Raw genomic sequence first — 12,023 nt, 5'->3', positions numbered from 1 at the left:
ACAACCTGTTCTATCTGGGTACTGTCTTCCATGGATTCCATGACTGTCATTTTAATAAATCTGGAAAACCTACCTATTGACTTCCTATTCCACTATATTTCTTTATTACCCCAAGTGGCTCAGGTATGAAAATCAGTCATTGTAGGTTCCTGCAGAGATGCCTTATGTTAGACAGATTAAGACATTAAGCTGTACCAAGCAAATATAAGACCTGACGAGGATATTCTACATCACTCACCCCTTTGCCATTTATGCAAGTTTTCCCTACTTAATTTTAAATTTTAAATTATAATTATAATTTATAAATTTATAAAAGTATAAATTATTCTTTCACTATGTTGAGATATAATTTCTGCAACTAGAGAACTTTAATTCATTCACAGCAGCTAGCTATGCCATTACCATACCCTCACCCATCTTAGGCTTCATTTCTCTTTTAACCTGTTTATTTTTACCTTAGTTGAAAATCATGCTTGGTGGAAAATATAACAGTAAAATGGGAGATGCCTAGTTCTGTAGTTTCTTTGTTGTTTGGTAACATTAGTCTAAAGACACCAAATAAGAAGCCTATTCCTTTGTTTTTTTCCCCTCTCTGAGCTTCTCCTCACTTGCTCACCCTGCTCCCTAACTTCCCTATTTTTTTTTTGTCGAGTAGCAACAGCCTTCCAGTTATCCAGTCTGTAGCCTCACAGTTATCCCTGACTCTTTACATTCCCTCATCCCATCTATCCAGTTAGTCAACAGATGTTCCTCCCCAGCATCTCTCACATCTGTCCCCTTTTCTCTTCTCACACAGGCTATTACAACAGGCCCCTAAGCAGCCAGTCTGCCTCTAGTCTCTCTTCTCTCCAATCCATCCTAAACAGAACTGCTAAATGTATCTTCCCAAAGCCTCCCCCACTCAGATCCTTCAGTGGGTCTTGTCACTTCTAGGATAAAATACAGATTTCCCTTTTTAGCATTTCAAACCTTTCACAATCTGATTTCAACTTGATTTTTTCATTTGTCTCCTTCATGCATTTTATATTCCAGCCAAATTGGCTTATCTATCTTTCCCTGTACCTTATTTTCAATCTGCCCCCTCCATTCTTTCATAAAGGCTGTCCCCTCATACCTCCTGCATGTTCTCCTTTTAATCTCCAGCGCTTGGAATACTGGTCTCCCTTTCAGGCTCTGCTCAAGCAGCCTCCCTATAAGAGGCCTTTCCTGGTTCCCACAGTGGTTAGTGCTCTTCCCCGCCTCCAAATTGCACAATACTTTCTGTCTGTGTATTTTATATTTACTTACCTGTGTACACATTATTTTTCCAACCCCCCCCCCAGAAGTTCTTTGAGCTAATCAGAACTAGGAGAACAATAGTTATATTGACTTTTTTGTTGTTACTGTTCAATCGTGTCCAGCTCCTTGTGACCCTGTTGACTCTATGTGATCCTGTATGAGATTTTCTTGGCAAAGATACTGCAGTGGTTCATCATTTCCTTCTCCAGTGAATTAAGGCAAACAGAAGTTAAACGACTTGCCCAGGGTCACACAGCTAAGTGTCCGAGGCCAGATTTGAATTTAGGTCTTCCTGACTCCAGGCCCACGGAACCATCTAGAGACCTCAGATATGTTGACTAAAATAATGTAAATGGAAAGAGCAGAAAAACTCAGACACTATGTAATTGTAATGACCGCACTTGGTCGCAAAGAAAAGATGCAAAAATGTATTTCCTTCTCTTTGTAGAAGGTGTGGAATGTTGCATGTGCCCTGAAACAGAATTGATTACATAAGTTAGCTTTGTTGAACTGTTTTCCCTCCCCCATCTCTTTTCCTTCTCCTTCTTCCTCTTCCTTCTCTTCTTTTGCCTTCTTTTCCTCTTCTGCTTCTTTTTCTTCTTCTTCCTGTTTTATGAGACAACTCCCTGTACAAGGAGATAAATGAAGGTGATAATAATCAATCAATCACTCAATAAACATTTATTAAGTTCCTACTGTGTGCCAGACACAAAAGAAGCAGTCTCTGCCCTTAAGGAGTTTACAATCTAATGGGGGGAGGATGATACACAAAAGGAAGTTTAAAAGGGGTAGGGGTGGGGAATGGAGGTGTGATGGTGATGATGGATGATGGTGGAGTCCAAACCAAGTAGTACAGCTTGTAGCAAATAAAGAGGCCCATCTTCCCTTTGGGCATCTCTGGCCATAGAGTGATATTTAGCTCTTCCCTGGAAGTTTTGGAAATCACTAGAGAAAGACAATCCATTATCTCCTTTGCTAAGTCTTACAACAGTCAGGAAATTCTTCCAAATGTCTTATTTCAATTACTCTTGCTGCTAGTTCTTTGTAGAAAAAAAACATTCCAGCAAAATCTTTAATCTGTATCAAGATTATATGATATTTCCCTCCCACAGCCTTCTCTTCTCTAGGCTAAATAAATTCACTTCCTTTCCTCTGAGGGGATATTTACCACACCCTTAATCTGAACAATTAGAGAATTAAGAGTAAAGGAGCAATTTCCCTTTCCAAGAAGCTGTTCCCATTTCTGTTGTTTTAATTCACTGGCAACTTCAACCCCTTTTGACAGACTATACATATATAAAAAAAAATAGCTTGTTAGTTGGAGAGAAGCCTTTGAAGTTCTTATTTGTAAAGGGATCCCAGAATTGAATAAATGCTCCAACAGTGCTACTGTCTCCTATATTTGTATTGTGTCTTTTCATCTTAAGAGTTCCAGTCACTGAGGAAAAAAAAATCATTTAAAAAAAATACTACTCTGAGTCTATACTTTAAAAGCATATTCTTTTCCATGGGCCAGGCCAGAAATTTCTGAAGAAGTCACTGCCAAATTGAATCAGGTTTTGCATTGGAAATAAACAGTCTTTCCTCTCTAGGGAAGCATCAAGAATTAAGACCTTGAATCTGATGTCTCATCCCAGACAAGTCAGTTATTCACTTTCTGATCCAGGCACCTTAGATTCAAACTCTGGCCATATCTGAATGATGATAATAAAACACATACACACACACACACACACACACACACTGCATGCACACACACACACACACACATGCATGCATGCACACATGTACCAAAAAAGCACATTGTCTTGAAAAATGGTCAATCCATTATTTCCAGTCATCCTAGCAGCCAATTCAGATGATGGTGCTGGACACAGAATAAGTACTCAGAAAATACTGGTTTATTGATTGGAAATCATGTTAATCAGTTGTCTAGTTATGGTGGTAAGTTCATAAAAGCTAGAGCCCTTGTAGAAATGGAAACAGTAAGGAGGGTCTGTGGCATCTTAGAACTTTTGCTTCTTGTTCATGCTCCCTAACCATCAAGAGAGAGAAAAGCTATGGCATTTCCCTTTGCTGAAGATGTGAGATGCTTGTAGGCCATGGGGGGAAAGATATTTTGGTCTATGCCTTATTGGTATGGGAAAACCAAAAGAAAAAATGATGTCAGACTTCTCTTGATTAGATTGTAAATAAGTGCAAAGCTGGGTCTTTATTCTAATCTAGACATTGTTTCTGATAGTTATAATTTAGAGAAAAAATCCAAAAAGAAGATGGATGTCAAGGAACCCAATATGTACATTTGGCATAAGTCATTCTACACGCGCGCACACACACAACACACACACACACACACACAGAGCTATTTTAAGTCAACAACCCTTTTCCGAAACTTAGAAGTTGAAACCCTTGGGCGTCAATTCAAAGCCCTCTAAACCCTCTTTCCAAATCTCTGGGACACTGTTGATTTTTGATTTATGGAGATGTAGAGAAAGTATTCATTAAAAGCTGCAGCTTAGTACATCGAAGCCAGCTGTTCAATCTGGGGAAATGTCATATATGAAATATTCTTCTTTTCTCTAATTTTCAGATTCTGTGCTGGAGTATGAAGGAGTAGGGAAAGAAGACAGTGCCTGTCCAAGTCACTCAGGTTAGATTACCATCCCAGGGGGAAAAAATTTAAAGTTTTAATCAAATAAATGCATCAGACTGTCATCAGCAACATGGGTTCAATGCCTTGAAGAACCATGCCTGAAAATAGAAATCAAGCCATTGCACATTGTTCTTAGCACACAATGAGATTATGTCCAGGAATAGGGTCTGAAATGCCTCTGAGAGGTTAGCTGTACTTCATGTTGGCAGTAGCTCCTGTAGTTACCCACCTTTAGTTTACTACCAGCGTCACTGGGGTTGAGGAGAGCGGAGTGTCTGAATCTTATTCTGTGTCTGAAAAGGCTGTTATGGGCAAAGGAATCCAAGGTGGTCCTCAGGGGATTGGCTTCCTGAGGATCTTCTGAGAAGGCTGATTTGAGCTGACACACCATTGTCCTCTGGAAACTTAATAGATCACACATTGTTTTCCAGAAGTGAGGCCTTGTAGACTCTACACTCCACAATTCCTCAAATATGAGAACATATGCATGAGGGGGTGTAAATTTCCAGGGCTTTCAGGGGGAAAAGAAAACTTATATTTTGATAACCATGTTCACATGACCTTGCACTTCATCTTGAGAACTGTGGTAGGAACTGGCTAGGTGCCAGCCCTCAAAATAGCCTAGTGTAAAATGTTTAAAGTCAATCCTTATGATATACATGAAGGCTGTTTAGTTATTATAACACATTTCCCTATAACACTGTTGGCCCATGCATGATGGATCACTGGGTTTGCAGTGATTACAGAAGATGTTACTTCTTTTGTAGTGCAGAAATATCAGAGCAATAGAGTTCAAGGCAAATTGCCATTAGTGAAATCATGATCATTATATCCTAAGTTAGGTCTATATGTAAATAAATAATAACTTATTTCAGTAGAGTATATCAGTCAACCAAAAAGCATTTAGTATTTCCAACTATGTGCCGAGCACTGTGATAGGCACTAGGGATTCAGAGGAAAAAATGAAACAATCCCTCCCTTGAAGAGTTTACATTCTATTAGGGGAGACAATGTAAACATATGGAATAAATACAAGATAATTTGGGATGGGGGCAAAGGCACTAGCATCTAGAGGGAAAAGGAAAAAGGTTTCATGTAAGCAAATCAAGAAAAACAAATTGTAGATACATATCAATTTAGGAATTTCTATTTTGAAGAGTCAGAGCACACCCCCAAATAGAAGATGAGGACAGGTGTGCTGACACCCATTGACCTCTCTACCCTTCTATTTCCCACTGGGCACATTGTAACCACTGTTCCTCCTTTTTCCAGAACATAAAAAAAAAAGATAGAACCTTGGCACATATCTTTTGAAAGATTGCTAATATCTAATCTTAACTATCACTGTAGTCTGAGGATTCTTAACTTGGGTTCCATGAAATATATATTCACACGTGTGTGTGTATGTATTATATTCATATATACATACATATACACGTATATAGATATAGTTCAAAATTAACTCTCTCGTTAATTATATTACATTGTAATTGATTCCTTTTGTAAACCTCTGTATCTTACACATTTAAAAATGTTAATCTGAGAAGGGGTCCATAGTCTTCAAACCTAGCCTACCATTTGCTTATTCTGCATACTCACACAAGCTCTTCTCCACGCCTGGAGTGAATTCCTTACTCATTGGCATTTCTCACCATTTTATCTCATTCAAGATTCAGTTCACCCTTTGAGAAACCTTCCCTGATGCTCCCAATTTTCAAGGCTTTAAATAAATATTTGCTGAGATGAACTTAATTAAAAAACTTAACTAAAAACTTAAGTTTTTAGACTGAGGAGTGCTTGTCCACCACCTCTACCCCTCCTGAATGTCTGCCTCAATCCAGATCAGACAACATTTTGTACCTGGTTTGGGGAACGGGGAGATTTCAAGACACTTTAAAGAAGCACAAGCGTCCCTAAAAGCTTCCTCTTCTAATTGTTCTGGACCCTAGTCACCATAGACTGTGCATTGGAAAAAGCAACAGACTTAGTTAGCAACAGTCGTCTTGAATTCTAATCCTCACTTAGCCATTAACTCTCTATAAGGGCTAAAGGATTTGGACTAGATGATCTCTGGGTTTCTCTGGTGCCGATAGTCTGTGTGTACACTTGACTCGAATATGGTAGAGGCCTAGAAAGGATTTCTTTTTCCACTGTCTAATGAAAAGTCCCCAGCCCTGAAGTTAGAACACTTGACTTATAGCCTCAGCAGAAAAATATACTAGCTGTACATTTGTGTACCTTTGGGCAAGTCGCATAACCTCTCTGAGACTCAGTTTCCCCATCTAAACTGGGAATAATAATATTTGTATTACCTACCTCAGTGTTGTAATAAGGATCAAGAGAGCTAATCTGTGGTTAGTATTTAGTAAACTGTGAAGGGCTATATATAATAGTCAGCTATTGTTATTATTATTGTTTTTTTTCCCCTCCAACTAGGACTTTGTGATTTTTAGGATTATGGATTTAAAGCTGGAAGGAACCTCAGAGAACATCTAGTCCAACCCCCTTGTTTTATAGATGGGCCATTTCCCTGAAATAATGCAGAAACACAAGGAATGTTGACTGGTGGTGTACTTATAAATGAGTGGAGCGTTGGGATGCCACCACCTCTGAGTGCTATAGACAAGGACCAAATAAGTAATTCTGAAAATCCATTAAGTAATTACCATTATCTCTTAAGATCAGTAGGATCTGAATCTTTGCATACTTTTAGCCTGTACATGCTGGTTCATTTCTGCTTTTCTTCAAGCCATATTTACAATGTATTTGTGATATCCTACTTTTATGGATTTGTTTTTATCTCCCCACCCCCAGAAGGTGAGCTTTCTAAAAGGGAACATAATTAAAAGCCAAACATGTAGTGAAGGGATCTACCCGAGATGATAAGAAATTGATGACCATTTTTTCAATGATGTTGAACACGACCATTAACTTTAAGTCTGTTCCTGAATTGAGTAAAACATTGTTTTTTTGAATATATGCAGGACATCTTGCGGGTAATTTCAGGGGTAAAGAACTAACATAAAGCAGAGCTGGAATTTCTTGCAGAAGGTAAAGTGTGAGCTGAGACCTGAGGTAGACCACAGAGATGGAGATGAAGAAGGAGAATGTTGTAGACATGGGGGACAGCTGTGCTTTTACTAATGAGGAAACCAAGACCTAGAAAGCTGAAGGAACATTTTCAAGTTCACATGGCTGGATAGAGACAGTGGGACATAAAATTGTCTGTCAAGATGGTATTCTTTTTTTAGGCAACTGGGGTTAAGTGACTTGCCCAGGGTCACACAGCTAGTAAGTGTCAAGCATTTGGTCTGAGGCTGGATTTGAACTCAGGTCCTCCTGACTTCAGGGCGGGTGCTCTATCCACTGCGCCACCTAGCTACCCCGATAGTATTCTTTCAATTACATGCACATGGTGCAGGAAAATAGGTCTGGGCAAGATAAGAAGTCAGATAACCTGAGGTAGAGTCCTTCCTGTACCATTCATTACTGCATGACATTGAACACATCACTTAACTCTCTGAGCCATCAGTTTCCTCATCTGTAAAATGGGAATAATGCTTATGCTTCCTGCCGTAATTCTCATTAGGATTATGAGTAAGGTACTTTGTAGACCATAAAATTCTTTGTAAATGTGGGCTCTCATAATCTACTTACCATTCATTGTTTTGCTCACCAATTCTCCCACTTTGGCTACATCAAAGGATAGTAATTATACATAATGGACTAGATAACCTTTTAAGTATCCTTCCAACCTTTTGCTTCTGTGAAACTCAGAGATCAACATGTAATAAAATTAAAGTGTAAAAGTCAAACATTTGCATACTAGGAGTATACATCATGGGAAACAGAGTTTGGGATGCAGCCTCATTAATGCAAGTCAAAGGTCAATAGCTCTAGTCTAGTCTTACTAAAACGAAGTGCCAGGTTAGCTGTCATGGCTAGTGCTAGCTTCCAGGGGCATCATGTAAGATGAAAGGAATTTTCTCACTTCAATATGAATACTAGGAAGGTCTATAGGAGACTGATTGCTGAGGCAGTAAAGAGTACAAAAGACAGAATTGACCTAGGCCAAAAAACCCCCCAAAACAACAACAAAAAAAACAGTCAGGGGGACAGCTAGGTGGTGCAGTGGATAGAGCACCGGCCCTAGAGTCAGGAGGACCTGAGTTCAAATCCGGCCTCAGACACTTGACACTTACTAGCTGTGTGACTCTGGGTAAGTCACTTAACCCCATTGCCTAGCAAAAACCAAACAAAAAACAAAACAAAACAAAAAGTCCCTAAACCAGGACTGGTTCAACTCTTTTTGTCAGACTCACAGTTGCACCCTGACTGGTTTTGTTTTGTTTTGTTTTGGTGAGGCAATCAAGGTTAAGTGACTTGCCCAGAGTCACACAGCTAGTAAGTTCAAGTGTCAGAGGCTGGAATTGAACTCAGTCCTCCTGACTCCAGGACCTATGCTCTATCCACTGCACAACCTAGCTCCCCTAGTTTATGGACTTAAAAAAATTATTTATTTTTAGTTTTCAACATTCACTTCTACAAGATTTTGAGTTCTACATTTTCTCCCCATCTCTTCCCTCCCCCCCACCCCAAGACAACATGCATTCTGATTATCCCTTCCTACAATTTGTTCTCCCTTCTATCACTGTACCTCTCTTCTCTTATCCCCTTCCTCTTCCATTTTCCTGTAGGGAAGATAGATTTCTATATCCCATTACCTTCGTATAGTATTACCCAGTTGTATGTAAAAACAACTTTTAACATGTGTTTTTAAAACTTTGAGTTCCAAATTCTCTCCCTTCCTCCCTCCCCACCCACCCTCATTGAGAAGGCAAGCAATTAACGATAGATTATACATGTGTAGTAATGCAAAACACTTTCATGATAGTCATGTTGTGAAAAAATAGCTATATTTCCCTCCATTCTATCCCACCCCCCATTTATTCTATTCTGTCCTTTGACCTTGTCCCTCCTCAAAAATGTTTGTTTCTGATTACCCTCTCCCCCAATCTGCCCTCCTTTCTATCACACCCCTCCTATCCCCTTCCCCCCTACTTTCCTGTAGGGTAAGATAGATTTTGAGTGTGTATGTTATTCCCTCCTTAAGCCAAAACTGATGAGAATAAGTTTCACTCATTCCCTCTCACCTCCTCCTTCTTCCCCTCCACTGTAAAAGCTTTTTCTTGCCTCTTTTATGTGAGATAATTTACCCAATTCTACATCGCCCTTTCTCCTTCTCCTAGTACATTCCTCTCTCACCCCTAAACTTTATTTTTTAGATATCATCACTTCATATTCAACTCACCCTGTGCCCTGCCCTCTGTCTATATATATTCTCTCCAACTACTTAAAAATAAGAAAGGTCTCATGAGTTGCAAATATCATCTTTCCATGTAAGAATGTAAACAGTTCAACTTGAATAAGTACCTTATGATTTCTTTTTTCTGTTTACCTTTTCATTATTCTCTTGAGTCTTGTATTTGGAAGTCAATTTTTCTATTTAGCTCTGTTTTTTTCTAAAGAATGTATTAAATTCCTGTATGTTATTGAATGTCAGTTTCCTCCCCTCATTTATTACACTCAGTTTTGCTGGGTAGTTGATTCTTGGTTGTAATCCTATCTCCTTCGACCTCCAGAATATTATAGTCCAGGCTCTCCAGTCCCTTAAGGTAGAAGTTGCTAAATCTTGTGTTATCCTGATTGTGGTTCCACAATACTCGAACTGTTTCTTTCTGTCTGCTTGCAATGTTTTCTCCTTGACCTGAGAGCTCTGGAATTTGGCTACAATGTTCCTGGGAGTTTTCCTTTGGGATATCTCTCAGGAGGTGATCAGTGGATTCTTTCCATTTCTATTTTACCCTCTGGTTCTAGAATATCAGGGCAATTTTCCTTGATAATTTCTTGAAAGATGATGTCTAAGCTCTTTTTTTGATCATGGTTTTCAGGTAGTCCAATAATTTTTAAATTATCTCTCCTGCATCTCTTTTCCAGATCAGTTGTTTTTTTCCAATGAGACATTTCACATTGTCTTCTATTTTTTCATTCTTTTGGTTTGGTTTTATAATATCTTGATTTCTCATAAAGTCATTAGCTTCCATTTGCTCCATTCTAATTTTTAAGGAATTATTTTCTTCAGTGAGCTTTTGGACTTCCTTTTACATTTGGCCAATTCTGCTTCTGATGGCATTTTTCTCATTGACTTTTTGGACCTCTTTTGCCATTTGGGTTAGGCTATTTTTTAAGGTGTTATTTTCTTCAGCATTTTTTTGGGGTCTCCTTTAGCCAGCTATCGACTCATTTTTCATGATTTTCTTGCACCACTCTCATTTCTCTTCCCAATTTTCCTTCTACTTCTCTTACTTGCTTTTCAAAATCCTTTTTGAGCTCCTCCATGGCCTGAGACCAATTTTTATTTTTTTTTGGTGGCTTTTAATATAGGAGCTTTGACTTTGTTGTCTTCTTCTGGTTGTATGTTTTGGTCTTCCTTGTTACCAAAGTGAATTTCTATAGTCTGAATTGTTTTTCTTTTCCCTGCTGTGTGTTCATTTCCCCAGCCAATTATTTGCCTTTGTAACTCTTTGTTAAGGTAGGGCTCTGCATCCAGTGTGGAGAGTGTACTGTCCTAAGCTTTAAGGGTTTTGTGCAGCTATTTTCAGAGATTCTTCTAGGGATCTGTAAGTTTTCAGTTCTTCCAAGGTGGTAGGAGAGATGTTTACTTCTCTTCTGGCCTGTGCTCTTGTCGGTGAGTGACCAAAAAGCACTCTTTTCCTCCCTGGAACTGTGAGGAGGGTTCCCCCTCCACTGCTGCCACAAGCTGTGCTATGCCAGTGCTCCTTCTTGCCCCAGGACTGCCACCAAGATCTGAGTATAAGCAAAGCAATAGACTCCTACCTCAGTGCTAGAAAAGAGACCCCTGTAATCTCCTTCTAATGAGTAGTTTGGTCCCCTTACCATCTGTGGGCTGAGAGCTCTGGAAGTAGCCACTGCCACTGCCACCACCCTGGGGCTGTGCTGAGGCAAGGGCTGGACTAAGCTCCTCTTTAGCCCAGGTCCAACAGACCTTTTCCCACTGACCTCCTAAATTGTCTTTGGCGTTTGTTTGTTGAGAAGTCTGGAAGCTGCCATAGCTGCCCATGATTCAGTCCCCTGAGATCTGCTCTGAGTTCACTGGGGCCAGGTCTGCGTTGGTGCACTTGCACTGGATTGTGCTCTTTTCCCAGCCCAGTGCAACAGACCTTTCCTGTCAAACTTCTAGGTTGTCATAGGCTGGAAATTTGTTTCACTCTGTCTTATTGTGGGTTCTACTGTTCTATAATTTGTTTAGAGTCATTTTTACAGCTATTTGGAAGGGTTTAGGGGAAAGCTCAAGGGAGACCATGTCTTTGCTCTGCCATCTTCCTATGGACTTTCTAAGGAAGAGTTCTGACCGTGCTCTTGCAGTAAATAAAATATGTAATAGTTGCAATTCAATAAGACATCAGGAGATAGGGGCACAACAGCAAATATAGCCCAGCACTTATTGTAACTCTCTGGAGCTAGCAGCTTAGGGCACAGAAGAGAAAACAGCCTAGCAGATGACATCAACAGCTTTGTGGAGAAACAATACAGGTCTGTTTTAGAAGAGCAGTGTTCTAGCTGAGATGTGTTCCAAGGACTCAGTGGTTCAAGTTCAGATCTAGATTCATGGGGTGCTTGGCTATATGGTTCCCTATGTATGCTCCCTCTCCCATCAATGGCATGAGAACCTATGAGATGTAGTGCCTTTGGCAGGATGGAGTGGGAATGTTCTTGGGATTTAATTTGCTCTTCTCCTTTAACTAAATATCTTTTGCTTTGAAATGGCATGTCCCCCAGTTTGATTTGGTTAGAAAGAAGTAATAATCAATTACAATTAATTTTTGCAAAGAGCAGATGTGAGGATTATATAGCATTTGTTTTCTACTTTATGGAATGAATATAAAGAATATATTCATGATTCCAGGAGATTGATTAAAAATGAATACCAATCCAACATATGGCATCTCATCATTTAAAAACACTTATTTGTAAGTATAGTTCCCAAGAAGGTGCCAGCCTGCAGAGCCAA

The 12,023-nt window shown here is 39.4% G+C and overlaps 1 long non-coding RNA gene across 1 annotated transcript in view; it reads left to right on the top strand.

Annotated features, from left to right (window-relative positions):
• LOC144456680 (uncharacterized) overlaps positions 1-12,023 on the top strand; it is a 119,864-nt gene that overhangs the window by 72,406 nt on the left and 35,435 nt on the right. Inside the window, exon 2 of the long non-coding RNA XR_013485696.1 lies at positions 3,869-3,928. This is a non-coding gene — a long non-coding RNA (uncharacterized LOC144456680). The remainder of the gene's footprint in view (positions 1-3,868; positions 3,929-12,023) is intronic.

This window comes from Phascolarctos cinereus, unplaced genomic scaffold (genome assembly GCF_003287225.1).
Source record: "Phascolarctos cinereus isolate Bilbo 61053 unplaced genomic scaffold, phaCin_HiC Scaffold_4;HRSCAF=312, whole genome shotgun sequence".
NCBI classification, from domain to species: Eukaryota; Metazoa; Chordata; class Mammalia; order Diprotodontia; family Phascolarctidae; genus Phascolarctos; species Phascolarctos cinereus.
This window is presented reverse-complemented; position numbering and strand designations above follow the sequence as displayed.